Source organism: Neopelma chrysocephalum, unplaced genomic scaffold (genome assembly GCF_003984885.1).
Source record: "Neopelma chrysocephalum unplaced genomic scaffold, ASM398488v2 Primary Assembly neopelma1_97222, whole genome shotgun sequence".
NCBI lineage: Eukaryota > Metazoa > Chordata > Aves > Passeriformes > Pipridae > Neopelma > Neopelma chrysocephalum.
This window is the reverse complement of record NW_020925863.1, coordinates 3,205,061-3,226,367: the sequence shown is the minus strand read 5'-3', so window position 1 is coordinate 3,226,367 and position 21,307 is coordinate 3,205,061. Positions and strand designations below refer to the sequence as shown.

Genomic DNA, 21,307 nt, shown 5'->3' with positions numbered 1-21,307 from the left:
ATACATGCGTATGAACCATTAAATTAGCCATAGAATGCAAACTTTTTGAGGAGCTTCAGTGATGCAGTATGTTTTTCCACTTCCTGATGCTGCTTTGAAATCAGTAAAATACGAAGAGTACAGTTAAAAATAAAACCAGTGATTCCCCAGGCCCCAAAAAACATGAGCCTTCAGATCTCCTGAACTCATCAGATACTTTTATGTGTTACAAGTTAATAATTTGTTTGATATATGAAAAGGTACCAAAACATATTTCAAAAGGATAGCATAAGATGACCTAATTATTTTCTACTTTATTTTAACAATCTATCAAGAAGAAAACAAAAATATGTTGTAGATTTATTCCTTCCCCCTCTAGCAACCTGACAAGTAATATTTTCTTTGCCAGAAAAGACAGTCTGAAGAATGCTGAGAATCAGTAGCAATTAGTATCTGAAATAATTGTGTTTGTTAAAGTGTATCTGAAAAAATAAAAAAAAAATTCAGGTCCTCATGAGAAGTTTTTATTTCTGCTGTATGCCCTGAAGTTGCAAGGAAATACCCGATTGTGAAGATCTCTCTAACAAAGCTTTTAATCATCCTTAAAACCTATGAAATTCTATGTGAGTAGCATTTCTTGTTGAATTCTTTGTATGGAGATGGCTGCAGTCAGGGTAAATACTTGGTTGTGATAGAAAAGAGAAGGGGTATCAAAATCTTTCCTGCAGGCATCAGTGACAGTCTTAGCAAAATGGTGGCCCACACGAATACAGCTTGTCTAGAGAGTGAAGGATATTCTCAGTGTGTGGCTGAAGTTACAACTATATTTTTTCACACAATATTGCAAGATGTATTGCTGGCACTTGGAATAAGACAGATACTTGTTCACTTGGGTACACAGAAGTTGATAAATTGGATGTAGGTACCAAATTATATATAAATAAGTTCAAAGTTTTGCAATCTGAGTTTGACAGCTCGAAAATACTGATGGGAGTTATGAAAAAGGACAACATACATATGTAGCTGTAGAAAGATAATCTTTATTTATAGCAGGTGACATCTGAAAACTTTTTAATTGCGGTGGTATCAAGTATTTTTTCTAGACAAGAAAACTTTTCATAAAATTAGTCTTATACTTACACTTAATATTTCATGGGTGCTGAATTTTCTACTAAGTTAGGAGAGTGGTCCAGATTTGGAATTCTAGGCATTCTCCTGATTATCAGAATGAAAAGTTTAGGGAATTGGAAAGAGAGAAAGACCCTTGCTGACATTTACAGAGCTGAAATGTCCTTGAAGGAGATAAATGTGTCTTTCATTACAGAAAAGATTTTGATGTCTCGATAAGACTAAAGAGAGGAAAAGATACAACCAAAATTAAGCTGTCAATGATACAGAAGCTAACGTTTCTTATATGTGTTGTATTTGATTACATTTGTAAAGAACATGAGAGAAACAAAACACTTCTAGTGTTAAACCAGATGAATAGAAAAATCAGTAAAATACTAATTAATTTAATTTAGCCATTTTAAGGGTGTGTAGATGTTTAATGAAATACAGGAATATTGCTCATGTGGGAGAAAGTTCAGGACTACTTTTGGCCTTTTAGGAGCTAATGTAATTTTTAGTGCATAATATAGCTATAGTATTTTCAGATTTACAGTTCAGTTATATTTATATTTAAATCACAGTCTAAATAGAAATGGGAAAATGTAATTAAAGATTACATCAGTGTGAAATGTAGGAATGTCACTTTGTGAAAGTGGCGGCACCTATAAATAATGCTTATCTACCAAGGATGCTTTCCATAGAAGATTATGGAACTCTGCTCACAAGCTTTCTGTATTTTCCCCTGCCAATATGGACAGTACATTACAACACAAACCCAGCAGAGTAGCCTTTAAGTGTATTTTTGGTTATGTGAGACTTTTATAATTTTAAATATCATAAAACTTAAGGATTAAGATTCTCTTCTGCAAGATTGAAAAGAAAGTAAGTTTATTCTTGATGAACTTTCTGGTGTTCTTAAAATTGCATGATCACATAGAATAAGTGAAACTTGGAGAATTAACGTTGAAATATGCTTTATTTCAGAATTCTAGTGCAGATAATAAAATCTAGTCAATTGTTTGATAGAATTTGGGGTTGTCTGACAGATTTTTAAAATCAAGAAGGTATGATTTCTCAATATGAATAACATGATTTTTAAATAGTAAAATACTCGGTTGGCAATATTTAAAATAGACTATTACCTCTTAAAATACATAATTTGCAGCCTGTCAAGTCACAATTGAAGTTGGGCTCAGTAGCTGATTAAGTCCTCAGGTAAATCTTAGGAATCCGTAGAATGTTTAATATTAAATATTTCTTCTTATTTATGTATTTTTAATGTACTTTGCAAATACATACTGCAGAAGCAACAAAGAGCAGTATGCTGTATGATGACAAATGTATGAATTTACTTTGATAGTAATTTTCTAAACATTTATATGCAGGCAAAACTAGTTTGTGTCTTATAGCATATATATGAATATTTATTGACTAAAATGTCGTAAAAAGGAGGCTGCTTGAAATATTCCAGCGTAACAATATGATGCTTATGGGAATTGAAAGGACCAGAGTATCCCAACTACTGATCATTGGTGAGTTCTCAGGGCTCAGCATTTTGCAGGACTGAGTCTCAAAATAATAAAATAATAAGGCATCATTACTAAAAGCTCAATTGCAATACCAGTCTTTGTCATAATCACTTAAGGTCACAAGTATTAGAAGAAAGATTAGGTCATGATTGTAAGTGATGGTGCTAACATTCTGATGGATTTTATGTTCTGTTCCATTTTAGGGTTTGGATGTTACCATCACACCTGATATATTTCCCCAAATGAAGAAGCAGTGTATCTCTGTCTTCTCTGCAGAAATTTCTGCTGGAATGGAGAAAGAAAAGTTTGCATAAGAACTTGTCACAAAGACAAATGAGTTTAAGAGGTGGGTGTTTTCTGTAATACAGTAGTTAATTGCTTTGATTTTTAATAAGTTTCAGTTTTTAAAAGAACCTGGCAGTATGGTGCTATTTGTGGTACTATTACAATATTCATGGTTCTCTCTTTTATAGCCAAGGGCTTGTTACAGCTCATGACATAAATGCAGGCACTGTTAGGATATTTTTTTATAAGTTGACACATATTTGATATTTTAATTCCAGCTGGATGTTAGAATATAACTTATCTGAAAAAGTAATTGTTTAGGATGATGCTTACTGGAATCCTTCAGGTGCTTCTGTAGGATTACGTTTTAAACACTGTCGTAGGTTCATAGCTGTGAAAGGAGTTTGTCAGAATGCTCTCTGAGATCAGGTCAAGCAGGGAGGAAGCTTTTTAAAAGGTAAGTGTTAGGAAGAGAAATGTTTTAAGAAGGTGTTTTGTTTTACTGCATACAGTATTATGTTCTAAAGTGTTTCTAAAAAGTAAATTGATAGGTCTCTTGGCAGTTATCAGGTGGTATCTGCTCTTCTTAATCTCTGAGAAGATTATTCAGGTTATACAATGATTATCATGAGTGATAAGACCTCCAAAATAGCTCCACCCAGGTCTCAAAGCAGTACAAGTGTGCTGGCTAAGAGTTACACTGGCTGCACTTAACAGCTCAGCTCTTTCTGCATTCCACCTTGTACAGTGTCATTTGTTTTCTGTTTTCTCATTACAATATCAAATTTAGGAGTCTCTAACTTGCGTGTCCGACATATTATCCATTTTTTATCCTATTCCATTTGCCCAGTGTTACCCCAAATGCTTGAGAGTGGGCTCTAGTATTGTTTTCATTTTACTCCTATCCTGTTGCACAGCAGCAACAGAGGGACAGATGAAATTATTCCACTCATTCATAGCTCTGGCTGTGATACTTGGTCAAAATAAATACAGGGTCTCTTCTTTAGAGAAGAGCGTTTATAAAGGTTTTCTTCAATTTTCCGTAGAATATCAGCCCCTTTGTAAATTGTAGAGGGAATAACTGGATTAAATCATCCATAATTGTAATAAAGCTGTGCTCTGGAGCAAAATGTCTTGTTTTCCCTCATACTTTGGTTTACATTCCAGTAATTTTGTTGATCTTTTGGAAGGCTATCCCTCATTTATAACTAGAGTGTCTAAAAAGTGAATCATACCTACAATATCTGACATTCAGGAAGCATGAAAACTGTAAATACCACACATTTTAAGACCTAAGGAAACCCTTTTTCGCTATTAGGACAGTCAAATAGTGTAACAGGTTGCCCAGCCAAGGCAGCACCATCTGCATCCTTGGAGGTTTTCTGGACCAGATTGAATAAAACTCTGAGTAACCAAGTCTGACTTCACAGCTGACCAAGCTTTGAGCAGCAGTTTGGACTGGAGACCTCCTGAGGTCTCTTCCAGCCTGAATTGTCCTATTATCCTGTAACAGTATGAATGGTGGTGATCTGCACAACTGGCTTGTCTCTTTAGCTGTGGGCAGGACTTGGAGCAACCCACCTTATCCCTCGACATATCTGAGAAAATGTAGGTTCTGTATTTCCCATCAGTGTATATTTTTTGACCAATATGATGTATATTGGTATATGGTTATATGTGTATATATGTATATATTGCTATGTAGACCAGCTTGATATGAATTTTAATTACAGGAACAGTAGTGTAGAAATTACTCAATTTTCCAATCTGATGGAGTTTTATTGAAAATCAGAAAGAAAAAAAACTATGTGGTTTTGGTAGACCTCTCCTTTTTTCCAGAAGCTAGCTGTAGTCTTTGTGTGAATGGTATCAAACTTTTTCATAATTAATTTTTTTAAAAAGTCACTTCTCTGTGCTGCGTCCTGACCATTGTTTTGCAGGAACTTCAGCTTATACATTATTACCACTTTTTTTTGTCTTGAGCCAGAGGAGACCTCTTTAAATCAGAGTAATACTGAGGTTTGACAGTGAGATAAATAAACTGTGAACTTCCTTGCTCACATTTGAACTGCATGAGTGTTCATGTAAATCTAATGATCTTTTTGGATAGAACCTAGCTTCAGCTATTAGGCAGTGGACTCAAAACCAAAGCTTTAATGAATTCTCTGCGATAGTCTCCTTTTTAGTTTTAAACCTGAGGATGAAAAAACCCATGGGATACTACCCATTCTCTTACAGAATGTGAACAGTCTTTATTTGACTTGTGAATGAGGGGTTTGGTAACATATTTTTTGGAAGGCAGCACAGCTTTTCTTTCAGAGAGAGTGGTACAAATCCCTTGCTGTCATACTCAGCAGATGGCAGCATGCATGTTGACTGGCTGGGTATCTGCTCAAATCTTTTAGCTGCCATACCATATTGACGAGCAGAGTAATTAATTTGTCAGTGTCTTTAAGGTCAATCACAGTGGAAGCTTTCAGTGTGTTATTATGAAAAATCATATTTACCCTGAGGGCACACTGTCACAGCAGGTAGGAATTAATTGTGGAATTATATAATTTTCTCCCTAGAATACAACTGTGTTCAAAGAAGGAAAGCATATAAAACCAGTAGAGTACAATTCAGGACCCCAGTGTTTAAAACATTAAAATACCAATTTAACATTTCCACACATGCATATCTGAGTGGTACCAGGATCAGGGCCTGGGATTAGGCCATAAAAGGTTATGCAGAAAGTAAAAAAAAAAGGAAAAAGGACATGACCAAGCAAATGTTTGCGTGTGATTATTCAATAGCAATACAGATGTCATTTGAATGTGGCCACTTTTGTTTATAATAGCAGATCAAATGTGGTGTAGATGACATATTATCAAACTCCTGAATATGAGCAATGAAGGCATACAATTGCCATGTCAGGTAGAAAAAAACCATGTTTTTTTCAATTTACACAGAATATTGCAAGGGTGGTGTTTTTCATTGTAATGTTCTTATCAGACTTGCAGAAACATGAAGAAAGGGGTACGGAATACAAAAATCTAGATTGCTATCTGAATTTTTCAGCTGTGCTGAATTTTGTCCAGGACTCTTAAAAGTGAACTCTTATGGTGAAAAATGGTATAGATTTTTGATTATTGATGAATATTGGAAATATTCGTTTTTAACTGTTCAAGCAGCATTTCCTCTGTTTTTGTGAGTTTGTAGGAACTGAATTTTAAGGCCTGTTGATGGTATTGTGTAGATATGAAGATAAATTGGTATCTTACTGTCTTACATTTATTTAAAAAGGTCAATGAAACATTAGATTCATCTAACAAAAAAGGATCATTGTCATATGACCTAAAAAAAAATCAATCACACAGACTACTATTAAGTTATGAGTGCATATTACTGGGTAATACCAAATACTGTGTACAAGAAATTTTCTAAAATTTGTTCAGAAAACTGCATGAAAATTTCCCAACGAGTAGATATTTTTATCCAGTTACAGATAATTGGCAATAAAAGAACATGCTATTTTTGGTCACTGATTTAATGAAAAAATTATTCATTGCAATTTAAGCACTTTCTGAAGCAGCTTAAGTTCCTGATCCTGGAGAGATTAATATGCCTAGTTATAAACTTGGATAAAGGTTGTAGGAATATCAGCCAGTGAAGTTAATAGGAATGTTGCCTCTCTGTATTTCCATTAGCGTGAAGTGGTGGCATTTATTGTATTTCAAATGAATTGTGTTTGTAGATCTTTGGAAAAGTAGGATCTTAATTATTTTTTTTCCCTTTTCCCAACTCTCAGAACAAAGTTCTAAACTAACCATTTTTGGTTGCAGATTTTTTCTGTTAAAAATAGATGCAGAAGATATTTGTAACTATAATGTACTTTCCCACTTGGTCACTCTTGGTTCCAGTTTGACAGTGCAGTGGCTCAAGTAATTTGCCCATTGATTCACATCTCTCCTTATCTAGCAGACAATCTAATGCTCAGGTTGGCTCTAGCAGATGTACAGGCCATTCAAATAAAATGCAGGAGAATTTCTTCAGCCATATTTTTGTGAACATTGCTGTCAGCCAATACAAATATTGTAAGGCTTTATTTTATTATTTCTTTTTTATTCTGAAGCTTTATTTGATGTCTTATTGAAATGTTTGCCAGTTTGGTAAAATCAGTATAACATGTTTTAGACCTTACATTTCTGTAATGGAGAGAAGCCTAGAAATTTTATATGGGGATACAGGGATGTGCATGAACTTCAGCTAGGTTACCAGTAAAGCCAGCGGAGTCATAAAGAAATCACATTGTGTTAACATTCTGTGTTTCATATTGTGGAGACTTCCCTTCTACACCTATCCTTTGAGAATTTAACTCCTGTAATATAGTGTATAGTGTTTCTTTTTCTCAAGTATTTGATTTCTGCAGTTAATATGGGGTGTTAGTCAGGTGGATCTTCTGTAAAAGTGAAGAACAAACTATTATAATATGTTTGACAGGATTTAGGGAATACAGTGCATGAATCAGTATTCCTTTTTTTGTACAAGTATATTAGTTTCTTAACTGATTGAGCGAGACTTGGGAGACAGGAAACCTTTATTGACATAATAACATCTATTTTTCTTCTGTTTGTGTTTAAAGGCAAACATTTGCTTTTTTATGTTTGAGCTTGTTACAAAATGCAGTGTAAAACCACAGCTCAGAATGTTAATGTAACATTGCAAGAATGAGATGAAGAAAAGAAAAATAATTACCTGTAGACTAGGAAGTCTTTAAAGTCTTTTCATAGAAAGACTTTAAGCATTAGTTTTGGTTAATTCATTCAGCCAAGAAAACCAACAGTTTGGGCCACTGTAAGCTTTCAATTTGATTCCATTATAGCTGTCACTCAGCTGTGCTGAGATGCTTACAATTAAATTAGGGATTATTGGCACTGTCTAGGGCAACACCACTGAATATTTTGTATGTAAATCCATAACTGTGGAAATTCAGTTTATCTTACAGAAATGCTCAAAACTGTCCAAATTACTGTAGTCAGTTTTTGTGCATAGACATTCCATACTTTAATGCAGTTAGGCATAATTTCTGAGTGGGCAGAACTGCAAGGTGAACCAGGAAGAGCACGATAACAGCTTATAAATTTTTAATGGCTTACAAATTCTCTATGTGAATTAGTTATTTGGAAAGTTACTGAAGTCCTTACTGTGTTAATAAAATATTTTCTTTGGGCATCTGTTGGTTTAATTTAATAACTGCATGCTAGAAATCATAGTGAAGGCACACAGTGGCTGCAGACAAACTTCTGACAGGGGTTGAGATGAACACCTGAATCATTTAGTTGAGAAGGTACTGTTTCCATCTGCCAAGGAACATGCATGGGATTTCTGTTGCTAAGGTACGAGTCTTAAGTTTAAGAGAATATTAAATAATTGAAAATAATTATCCAGAAGAGGAAAAAGAAAGTGATGCTTTTTGAAGAACTGTTTCCACAGTAACAGACTGACAAGGGATGAAATGTGTTGAAAAGTGTTTGGGTTGACTAGCTTGGGTTTTTTGATCTGTCTCCTACCAGGTGAAAAAAGCAAACAATGTGTTTGCTCCCTCCTTCGTCTTCCTCTTGTTTTCTTGAAATTTAATATTGGCTAATTTTATCCAAATATAAGAGAGGACGTGTCAAAGGAGAGGAGATGCGTCAAAGAAATTAATATTAGAATTTGGTGAAAAAAGTGTTAGTAGTGGTGGTACAGAGGACAACCCTGCATGAGCATTGCCTGCAGAGAACAGATCTGAGATGTTACTGTTCTGTGTGATTTGCTGGCTGGGTAAGCAGCATATCTTTGCTTCTGAACCAGTCACGAGCCAAAGAAATCTCTCACGCATTTGATATTGAGAAGTCCTTGAACAGGGTGAGCATACTTGGAATGAGAGGCATTCCTATGTTTTATTATGCCATCTTCAGATAGGAAAATCTTCAGCTGGAGTCGATGATATTGTTTTGATAGTGTACAAATGCTTGGAAAAGGAATATCTGGAATGTACCAGTTTTCAAATTGATCATGTATGTATACTATGTATGTATACTATATGGGTCTGTAACAAAATATATTAGGATATAGTACTAAATTGTATTATTTTATAGACCTGTAATTAACACTTGAGTTCAAACATTTTTGAGTTAGTGTCAGATAGAGGAGTAACATTACCTCTGAAAGAGCAGACTCACTGGGCTAGCATATGGACATTGCTACTGATATTTCCTTACTCATTGGATTCTATAGGAATGTGGTTAGCTATGTTCTAAAATGTAATTTCCCAATTAATTCTTTGCCTAAATGAAATTACCACGCATTCTGCATATTTTGATTGTTCAAAACCACTGAACTAGAGGATCCTGATTTTATATTGTTCATCCTTTTAAACTGAGAAAATGTGTTGCCTAACTAGACTGAGAAAATTAATTCTTTGAAATATATTGACATTACTCTAAAAATTAAAAACTACTTCTTTTGATCAAAGCTGTATAGAAATCCTGCTAAAAGATTTTTAGTGGTCTTGCTTTTTCCAAAGTATTAGATGATAGCTTTTAAAAACATGCTAAGGATTTTAGTTTGACTTGGGTCTCCCATTCTGCGAGACTGAGTGGAACAAGAAGATCAAAGCAGGATCAAAGGCATTCATATACCACAAAAATCAGATGGAAACAGTAGGTGATTTCTCAAGAAGCTTTACCTAAGACAACAAAGATTTGTAAAGATGGCACAGCTATCCAGGCTAGTTAAGGAAGATATTAAAAGTACTTACATAAAATTTTCCTATTTGTCTTTCAGAGCTTCAAAATGTAGTCTTCGGAATAATATATAGTTAGGTTGGTTGAAAAGTTGCATATGAAACTGCTTCTACATGTATTAAAAAAATTATTATAACTTATGTACACACAGAGATGACTAGCTAAAATGGTTTTCTTGTTTCTGGTAAACAGTTTTCAGTATTTGTGAGGAAAAGTGGTGTTGTTTGGTAATTAAGAGGACATGAATTAGAAGGAAATCTTTTCTGTTAGTCTTGATATTTTCTGACCTGGCCATTTACAGATTTTTAAAAAAAGTTTGGAGTCCTATCTTAGACAGTGTTTATACTGCAGATATTTATTAATTATACACATAGCAGTAGAAGGGGAATGAAGGTAAAAGAAGGGGAAGACTGTGCACAGAGGTATAAAAGGAGGGAAAATGACTAAAACAAAAAATTTAGAGTGACAGAGCAATACAGAAACTGAAACAAATCCAGAACGCTTACTTAAATTTTTCATAACTTCTTATTACCTGCTCAGGCTAAAAAGCCCCAACCTTAAGCACATCCTAAAAGCACATACTTTACTGAATTTATATTATTTTGAATTATGTTATACCTTTTGAGTTTCAACTAACTAAAACTGATAATGCAGAAAAACCCAACTCCCATAACATTGTATTTGTAATGTTTCTAATCAACTCTTAATCAGCAAGGACATGTGATACAACCCTCTTGCATAGACATAGTTCTTTTTAAAGATAAGGCATTCAATAATTACAGATGGTGAACTGAGTTGAAATTTAGGAAACTTTTGAAAGTCATCATTAGTTTGCAGTATGCTGTTCCCAAGAGTCTTGGTTTGCTTGTATGCTGACATTGAAGTCACTGTCATTCAGTGTAAATGACATATATAACGTGCATAAATGGCTGAGAGAGCTCTATCTGTTGTGTAAGTAACACTGAGCCTTTGAAATATTTAATGTCATTAACTTTCAGCAGAAGAAAACAACCCTTTAGGATATGGTTGTGGCTTTTTTTTTTTAATTGCTCTGATGATGATGACGTATCCCTTATACGTGAAAATATTTTTGCTGGTGTTTTTGTTGTCCCTCTTATATCTCAACATCTGAGTCATAGTCAGAATTGAATGAAGACTGTCTCTTAGGGTACAAAAGCTGTTTGAAAAGATGTCTTGAAGAACTCACACCTGCTGTATTGCTATCATAGAGTAGCATCAGAAAATATGTATGAGCTAAACCTCAGTTGGGCGTAGCAAAGAATAAGTACAACTGGCTGGAATTTACCCCCGTCTACTTGGCCAATGCAAAGTTTTCTTCGTTCTTACTTTTTACCTGTGGTGCCAAGCTGAATGACTTTTTATTTACATTTTCAATTGTGTTTATAAAAACTAGTACAGTTTTGTCTTTTGGTTTCTCTCCTAGGCTCGGACTAGTAGCTATCAAGCTAATATGTCAGGAACATTTAGGCTAAATCTAACTGTTACTGCCAGTTAAAAACAGTGGAGTACACAGATCCTGGATATCATTTTGGTTTTTTTTCAATTAATTTCAGAGGAGTAATTGTTGGAAAAATCTTGATTTCCTATGAGCCCTGTGATAAGCTATCTGCATTGTGCTAATCACAATTTATATGTGGGTGAGGTTAGGCACAATCTAGTTGATGTAGCAGGTGTGCTCTCAGCACTATTTTTCTAATTTTATATGTTGGGTTTGGTATGGTACTCCTTCAGATCACAGTGGTTTAGATCATTGCAAATTAAATAAGAGATTAAATGAAAGCTCCTTATTTGTATCTGCTCTACTATCCAACTGTGGCATATGGTCTTGTACAGACTAGGAGTAATTTCTGTGCCAGATTAAATACCCTAAATACCAGCAGCATATGAAAACTAAGCAAAAAGCAGTATCACAAGCAAAATGGAAAGTTAAGCACAAAAGCTATCCATAAGTATAAGCATATAGCATTAGAGTCTTTGTGTTTGCAAACGTGAAAATCCAACTAATTTTTCACTCTCTTATAGCAATTGAATGGCCCTGTGGCAGCCAAGCTTTAGCTCATGAATCACTTGCAGCTCTGAAGCAGTTCATATTTCTTACCTGTTCCAACTGTGTTGTATATGAATCATTGCAGGAATATGCTAGTATGGGATCTGCTAAGTCATATGAATTCCTGTGGGAAAAAATGAGTCAGGAGAAGTGGGGAATCCAGTGTTATTTGGTTGTATTAGACCCAAGTGTAGACCCTGTCTATGCTTTCCCTGTGTATTCTTGTGGGAGGAAGGAAGGGTTCCTTTGGAAGATATCACCTCTTCCTTGGGAACCTTAGGAGGAACTGAGAAGCTCTTACAGTTTCAAATAGCTGAAGATTTTAGCATGTAGGTGTCGGAAGAAGACTATAAAGGACATTGATGTAAGGAGTAGGTAAGGAACATTTCCTCAGTCTGTTTTCTCTGAGTTGACAGGATTTTGTAGTGCGGAGAATCAGAGTGACATTGATGATATATACAGTTAAGTTTCTGCACACAAGATGGAGTGTGTACAAAACCTGTGTATACCCTCTAGCTTGAGCTCTCTCCCACAGTAAGGGTATAGCTTCCACCTTCCTCCTTTTGCTTTAGTATGTGTCTGGGTTTTTTGACAGCTTCAAGTGCGTTAGTCTCACTGGGGAATGGGAAGCCTTTCCCCTCATCTCCAGGTTAGTGCATGTTGGCAACTTCACACCAACCAAAGCACTATCCTGTCTGTTGAGAAGGTAGTTTAGAATGCCACAGTTCATCAGGTAACAAGCAGATGGCTGACACAGTTTGGTCAGAAGGGAACTGGGACCTTAATAAGCCACCAGAGCACACTGGCATTAAAAAGATGCTAAGTCCAGGACTTGGGTACAAAGTTTCAAGGGAAGGCTGTGCAGTGTCAGCAGCAGGTAAAGGGACTGATGACAATTCTCTCACCAAGGGAAACAATCAAGATCAGATCGCGATTGGTGCTGTATGAGGCAGTGCTGAATTAATAATGTTTTGGCTTAGCTAAATGATCTCTCTTGCGTGCTGTCTTTCCTCATGTCTGGTTAACAATTTAACTTCAACTACCCTTTGTTTAAAGTAATGCTCATTGAAGACTGAAATAAGTCAGCTGTGAAAAAACCCATGGAATTAATTTTGATATTATTTGAAGTTTGGAAGAATACTTCTGAAGCTCCATTGAACATTTCAGACACGGAAGTACCATAGCCAAGATATATACCAAAATGTGATAGAAGCTGTGGCTTCATAATTTAACAAGAACACAGTTTTATCTTTATTGTTCTTTATATCCAGGCATGAATGTATATGAAGACAGGAGTACAGGAGTACCTGGGAATTTATTTCCCCTAAACTGCAATATTACAAGCAATTACTTAGGGCTCTAAGTGGACGTGGAAGCGTGTAAGTCAATACATAGACCTTCAGTTCAGAAGACATGCACTGAAGTACAGCTCAGTTCAGCAGTAGAATGTATTGGATAAACTAAAACTTTATACACATTCAGTCACTGAGCTGAGAGACCCAGGTTTTAGTATTGTGTATGGCAGTACCTTATCAAGCTTCTGATCCTGCACTATGTGCATTAGCTTTATAAGATTAGGCAAAAAATGATCATTTAAATTGTAATTAGTCTTTCTGATGCTTAATGGACCAAAACACTTCCACCATTTCTTCTAAGTTTGTGGAATACACTAAATCTCAGTCTTGAAGCTAAGAAAAGGTGACAGCAGTGATTAAAAGACCGCACATGTTTCATTGAAAGCATTGACACATGTAAATCTAGTGAGGAATTTTTAATACATTGAACAAAAGTCTGTAAGCCAGTTAAAAATTAAAGCAGAAAACCACTAAAATGGAATGTAAAAATGTTTCCTGTCTGAAAAAGCAAAAGTGGGTGCCAACTAAAAAAAAGAAATCAATATATTTGATTGATAGTTTCATTATTGATTCTTTATTTTCATTTGCATTTGTAAAATTTTGTTGAAAATTCTTACAAACCAGCTCAGAATCAAAATCTTATTGTTTGGATGAACATGAAAATCCTTATCTAATATTCTCGTCAGTTTGATAGTAACCTTCCAGAAGTACAAGCAGACTAGGAATCCAGGCCACTCTCTAATTCTATACATCAAAAATGTGAGAGTTTGGAGGGAGTGGGAAAGAAAACAACTTATTGTTGTGAGAATACAATAACTTGAAAAGAGATACGCCTGGTTTTGTATTCATTGACGGCTCATCTTTAACAGCTCCATAACCATGAAGGAAATAGCTTTCTTTTAAAGCACTATAGAGAGAGTACTATCTGAAGAAGGCTTATTGCTTCCTGTGCTCCATGAAAAGATGTGGCTTTTAATGAAATATGCATAAAAGTCATTTTAGATATGTGACCTACATAAACATACCCATCCTGAGAGGCTAGGGTAGAAAATTATTCTATTCAGAATAATTAAACTCCCCCCTTGTATTATTTCTCATTAATTCAATATTCTTCTAAAAACTAAATCTCCCACAACAGTTTTAGTAATCAGCTTTTCAGATTTATGAGCTATTTTTATGCTGGTATTGTTCTGTGAGACAAGGCTCCTTGATCAATTGCCAGGTAACTGTTTCAGTCTTTTCCCAACATCCTCCTAATCCAGCACATTCAATTATTTTTAATTGAGTAACTTCATTATTCAGAAAGTCCCCTTGTCATAATTCTGTAAACATTAACAGTATCTTATACAAACAATTATCTAAATATAGTCATGTTGCTTCCTTCATCCCCGTATCTCTTCTTGTGCAGAAAAAAATAGTTCCCAAGCAAAGAAGGGACATGGTGGAAAAATTAAAGAAGCTTATTATCATTAAAATTATTCCCCAAAATGCAAGACCAGTTGTAATTGGAGGTCCAGACATAAGACAGCTCTAAGGAAAAATTTTAAGAGGCTTGAAAGTGCTTTCAGTATCATCATCATCATCATCATCACTTTTATGAAAAAAACCATGCAGTTCTTCTGCTTGTCTACAAGGAAATGTTCTATCTCAAGCATTCATAAGTATACACACAATGAAAATGCAAAAGTAAAGACTAAACAGAAGTGATATATTTTTAGTATATTTTTAGATCGAAATAAGGAAAAGATTACAGTGACAGTCTGCTTTAAAACAGTATGTTTTATGTTACCTAAAATTATGGAATCATTGAAATTAATGTTCATATATTTTTAGTTGCGTAGTTACAGTGTTCCAGCTGCCTCCTTTTTAAAAGAAAAATGGCTTGTTAAGTTCAAGTGTTCTTCCTGAAACAATTATTCCACCAACAGTCACAACAATGCCTCTCCTATTAAAAAAAAGGAATTTAGAGGTGTCTGAAAGGATGAAGAGGGATTGAGTGAGGGAAATGGTGTAAGTAACACTGTAGCTGCCTTTTCTACAGAATATTCTTGGTTCTTGTAATGACTCTGAAATGCTTGATGTTCGTGACAGAAGAAGGAAGCCACAGAGAAGAGATCTTGTCTCTCTGTCGTGAAAACTTTTTATTTTGTGAGTTCTTGTAAGAATCCTCCCACAATAACAACATTCTTATTTTTGCCAAGGGTGAGAAAAAGGTATTCACATCATCTGACATATATATTCAAATTTTGTTCCCTTGGTCGAAATTTAGACATCCCGTATCTTGCAGCAGATTAGACAATCTAACTATAAAAGATATCTGAGCTGCCATTACAGTTGATTTTTAGCTAATCATTATTAGTTCTGGTAATTGTTTCCCTGGTAGCAGCTCACACAGTAGGCCTCCTAGCACTGCTTTCTGTTCATGACCCATGCTCAAGGCAGTACCAGTTGCTACTCAGACTTCAAGCAGACCAGCTGTACAGCAGCTGATAGATCAGAAAGAAACCCTACTGATAGGAAGAGGAACCTGCCCAGGACTGTAGTGAGCAGTGTGGTGTAACATCACTTTAAGGAATACAGACACCTGCATGGATATTTAGAGCCTCTGAAGTGAGTAATCAGAAGTTGACGTGTACTAAAGGCAAACTTGGGGAAATCAGCATAAGGAATAACAATCTGTGCTGGTCTGATTTCTTTATATTTTTTTGGTATAGTCCTCTGTGGGAGCCTTTTTGTATTGGATAGCTGGCCTGCTAAATGGTGTACCTAATTTAAGTATGTAAAATTAGGCAGCGTATCTGTCCCCTGGATACCTCCCTGAGCATCCACTGACAGAATACACCATTAAATGCTGAGATCTCATATGAATTAGTGTATAGTTTTTCTAGTAATGTTAAGTACAGTTTTACTTTTCATTAATGAACTTCAGTTTAATTCTTATGAAAATGCATCTGAGATACAATCCAAGTAATTCCTGACTAAAGACTCCATCTTCTTCAGCTGCTTATGAAAACTCCAATACTGTAGTAAAAATCAAAGGTTGTAACTGTAGTGTGCTACATGAAAACAATGTAGATACTAAATTAGCCTTGTAGGTATCTCCAAAATGCAATAGATTAATTAAAAAGCTGCTAGATGTACTCATACTTCACTGTAGGATGTGTAGGATGATGAGGAAAATTTCTAATCTAATACAGAGATGAACCCCAAGTACCTTTGACTCTGAAGTTGGCAAATACCATGCAAATGGAGCTTCCGAAGGATATTAATGAAAGCAGGAACAGGGCACCCTGGTTTTGCCTCCCTAGAGAACTAGTACCAATATTCTATGGCTGCTTGTTATAATTTATACATTTTCTGGAAAATTGGAGTGTTGTAGTACTAACATTAATCCAGACCTTTCAAGTTTTGTGTTTTACTAAAGGAGGGTTGGAATTCATAGAAAGTAGATATTATGAAGATGATGAAAGGCTAAATATGGATTTGACCTTTTATTTGAAAATCCAGGAATGATTGCCAATAGCTAGTTCTTAAGCTTTTGAATCTATCTGCTTGATGAAGCAATTTTATTCCTTCCCTTTTTGAAGCACGTAGGGTAGGGTTTTACATACATCAGGACTATAGGTTGCTTTACAGTATTGTTTTACTCTTAACTGGACTGGAACTGACTCTGAATGCAGATCTTTCCACGTACTCTCCTGTTACCATTTATAAAATAAGGAAATATTAGATTATGGGAAAGTGCACTTTTGGACTGGCCCTTTTCAGAAAGAAGCCATGTAATAAATTTGCGTGTCCATGCTTCTTTTCTCTCACATACACTTCACTTGCTGCACTTACATGCTGCTTCTACTACCTCTACCATCTAGTATTAGTTATAGGGAGTATTGAAAATAGCTATCGGGTAAGAATTGTAATAAAAAACCCCTTATTTAACTTCACATTTTGCCTAACAAAAGATCACAGCAGCTGATAATAGAAAACTGCTATTATCATAAATAAATACTCCATGATGAATATTTAGCATATGTCTTCCATCTAAATTTAAGTACTTTTTGTTGTTTATTTCATTTCTTCTTCCTTTGTCTGATTTTCACCTAGATGGTTCTATTTTAAACAGACATAATGAAGGAATTAGTAATACCAAAATGTTATTTTGGCTCAGCTTAAAAACAGTGCCAAAAGGTAATCAAATGTTAATGTAGGTCAACATCATCCCAATAGTCAGCACTGACATAGAGCACTAGATATTTTTATATGTTCAAGGTCAGCATCATTTTCTTCCTGTTGTATTGTTCATATTATTCAGTGAAGCACAGGTTTTGCTCCTCGTATCTGTAGCAAGATTTTTCTTTTGATACTACCTGCAGACCAAGAGCCTTCTGAGCTGGAGTATGGTTTCAGTTAAATACGTATGTAACCATTTACAACCTAAATAAAACCACTTTATAATACAACTTCTCATATATGTTTTTTAAAATCATCTTGATAATTTTTATTTTCTAATAGAGTGTTTGGGAAACACAAGGCAGCAAAATGTCACACAAAATAGCAAAGCAGGCCAAGAGTGCATGCATTTATTGGTGTGTTCCTCGTAAAATCTGTCACACTGTAAATGGCGATTCCCTTACAGTGTTCAGCACACAAAACAGTGCTAACACTACAATAGGGAATTATCTAATTCTACATTTTAAAGCACACCTTGAACAAATTTTAGTTTATAATTAGTAAAACAAACAATGCAGACCTGTTAAAAGAATCGAAAGGCTTGCATTCTTAGCTCTGAACTTTTAACTAAACCCCAAACACTGAAAATACCTGTAACATCAAACATAAAGATTGCCATTAATTATTTCTAAAGAGTCAGTTTCCTGTGATTTCTTTGTGAAGAAAAAACCCAGACCATTTGGTATTTTTAGATTCCTGTGATTGAACATTTGGATTGAACAGAAATGTGCTATTAAATAGCATATGGCAAAGTAAACAAATTCCAGAATGCTAGGAGAGATGTTTAAAAGTGGTTAAATTGTCATCATCCTTTTCTAGTTGTTATTGAAACACAGAATGCAGAGCACAGGCACATAAAGCCACTTGAAAAGACAGCTTGTCATACTTATGGATATATTTGAAAAAATAACACAATTCAGTGAAATGCCATGGAAGATTAACAAATTAATTATGTATAAGTTGACCTCTTGTATCCTTGGGCTCTCACTGCTATTGCATTCTTTCTCAATGCCACTCTGATACAAATTTAATTGGAAACAGTTCCTTATGCCTGTTTGAGTTTGGGTTTTGTTTTTTTATTGCTGCTGCCGTGCGTGGGGAGGACTCTAAAAGCAGGAAACGTGCATTCTCTTTAACAGTTTTTTCTCGGCTTCAAATAGGAAACCTAATTCTAAAGGAATACAGAATGCAGAAACTGCCGACCTTTGTATTGGCATTAGAATTAAACAGAATTCATTTGCAGATTTTTCAAAATAAAGCAACAGCATTCTTTAAACAGCATTGATGGAGTATATTACATGCAAGAGACCTTTTGGAGAAGAGCAGCTGCAAGAAATAAATATCTGCTCAACTACCCCACCACACTTGCAGTGTAAAGCTTTTTTGCATGTTTTTCTTTAGTGTTTTGGGAGCCATTTAAAAATGAATCAAGTGATGTTGCAAGAGAAAAGCATCAGTAAGCAAAGCTCTGCATTTTCTCCCCTGAAATTCTCTCTTGCCTTTATTTTTTCATTAATTTATTTTATTTTATTCATTTATTCTCTCTATTTCTAATCACTTACTATTCATAACTTGTCATTAAAATATCATTTGCACAGAAGGGTAAACAGGGTCATGATCAACTACAGGCTGCACAGGAAATAGCATAAACAATAGAGCAAACTTTCTGAAACTGTATGTCCTTCAACTCTTTACTGCTTGCTGTGTTCTTCCATCAGTGTCCTGGAGGTAGCCGAGGGCACTCTTGGCACCACACTGTTCTGAGCCACAAGCAGCCACACCGTGTAGCCCCAGACAGGAGTAATAAGTCTTCCTGCTCATTCTGTTTTCTACCACTGTAGCAAATGGATTGAGTGCTGTAGAAAGGAACATGCCTGTGAAATTTCGTGCTCATGAATTGAGCAGAGGTGTGAGGGTCAGAGTGTGGAGGGGCAGTACTTGCCAATTCTTTCCAGAGATTTGCAGCAAGACTGTGCTGGTGGTGTACCACAGGACAAATCTGGGGCCTGACTTCATTCTCCAAGGAAACTGCTCTATGTTGTCACAGTTGCACTTTCATTCTCCTTTCCCTTCATGTTAAAAGCTCTGTCAGTTCAGAAACAAAGTAAGCTGGTGTAAGACTGCAGATATCCTATATCCTGCAGGTTTAACCTGACTTTTAGAGATTAAATTAACACACTTTAATCTGTAATAATATTTTTCCTCTCTTTAAATTCCTTAGACCTACCTGGTAAAAAAACCCTGTTCCCACAATGTTATTGATGCTTTTCTGAAACAATTATGTAAACTGTTATGTAAAATTTCCACTTTATGCTAAGCCATAAGGCAATAGCTGTGGGGAATAACAGCACAGATGCTTGAATACTGTGAATCCACTGCTTTAGACTCTGCATTTTGGAGGGAGGTGTGAAGGGAGATAGAGGTGCCCTGGAGTGGGATAGAGAAATGCCTGAGGAGGGAGGTATGACTGTTTGATGGGAAATAGGTGTGCTTTACAACCAAGCCCCTCTGGGTATGGACCCTGCTGGAATGGTTGGTGGCTGTTGCTGTTGTGTGGAGTCCCAAAGCAGAAGAGACACTGCTGAATTCTGTTTTGGATTCAGTTGATACTTATATTGCAGGTAGAAGATCAAAACTTACTAAAAAGGTCTCTTACTGACAGTTTGAGTTTTGACAGAACTGCTGGAAAAAAAGTGAGTATTTTCCTTCTAAATTCTAGAAATGCAAACTTGTAAACTTTGGTGAGATGAAAATTTGTTTCTGAGCCTGAAACTTCAGTATTTTCACAATTTATTTTGCAGCAATGTTTTTTTATCTGCTCAGCTGCAAGTGAATGTAAGTATGTGCAAGTTAGAGAATAAGAGCGTGAAAGATTGCAGCAATGAGAGTATTTAGAATATCATAAATCAGGCCACTTTGAAGCTTCAAACAGAACTATACTAGAGTGACATTTAGTAACAATATATTTTGCCAGTGCTTGGTTTGTAAAATTTATTAATAATTATCACCACTTCAGAGCAGTCAAGTCTTATTTACTTATTAAGCTTATCCTAAATTAATAGTAGTGTCACAGAGCTGTAGATAGTGCTGATGGATTTGGTCCTCAGTCTTAGTCACTGAGGTTGAGATGATCAGGCTATAGAACTTTTTGCTGAGGGAAGATGGAACCACTGTGGGTAAAGCATTCTTCCCTATTTTTCCTCTCACACTGTTGGTATTTCTATATTCCTTGCCAATTTTGTTATTGTGTATTATACTTAGCTGTGTTACAAAATGCTTATACATGATGACAGTGTATGGTTGCGTTATTTAGAATACCTATGCCTGCGGTCAAGAAAAGCAAATAATAATTATTACCGGCCTAATATATTTCTACTTTATGAGTACAATAAACATCTGCTCTTGCTGCAGCATTGCAGCATTTTTCTTCATTTATTTTCGTAGTAAATGTAGTCTGTGAGAAAATTTTCATGTCCCTGCAGTCTTAGCTGGCCTAATGTAAAATTTTTAGGTACTTGTTCTGGAAAATATGGTACTTTTTCGGGTTTTGTCCGTGTCTGGGAAGAGCAGAGATTTCCAAAGGATCCTCTGTAATAGTGAGAGGAACACTTCATGGTAGGCCTATGTGGATTCCCTGGGTTCGAGCAGAGCTTCACTCCTGACAGAAAAAGATATTTCCCCTCCTTTCTAGCCCCTGTAAGAAGAGGCTGTTCAGATGAGCTGACTGGGCAGGGCAAAAGAGAAAACTCAGGCCATGAGAGTCAGTGGGTGCTGCTAACTTCTCAGTGTAGTTTCAATTCTGAACCTCCTTGTTCAGTAGGTCACAAGAAAATAACGGCCTTTTTGTCTTCTCTTTCTCCACATTTTTTAGCTTTCGTGATCTTGTTAAACTGTGAAGTGTTTCATTTTTAGAGTCTACGAGCTTGTACTACTTAGTGCCTTACACTACTGAAGTTTTGGACTATATGAGGGCTTTAACTTGGT

General features: G+C 35.5%; 1 long non-coding RNA gene across 2 annotated transcripts in view; it reads left to right on the top strand.

Annotated features, from left to right (window-relative positions):
• The window catches only part of LOC113961478, a 159,957-nt gene that overhangs the window by 1,952 nt on the left and 136,698 nt on the right, over positions 1-21,307 (top strand). For both annotated transcript variants that reach the window (XR_003532311.1, XR_003532312.1), the window contains exon 2: positions 2,822-2,964. This is a non-coding gene — a long non-coding RNA (uncharacterized LOC113961478). The remainder of the gene's footprint in view (positions 1-2,821; positions 2,965-21,307) is intronic.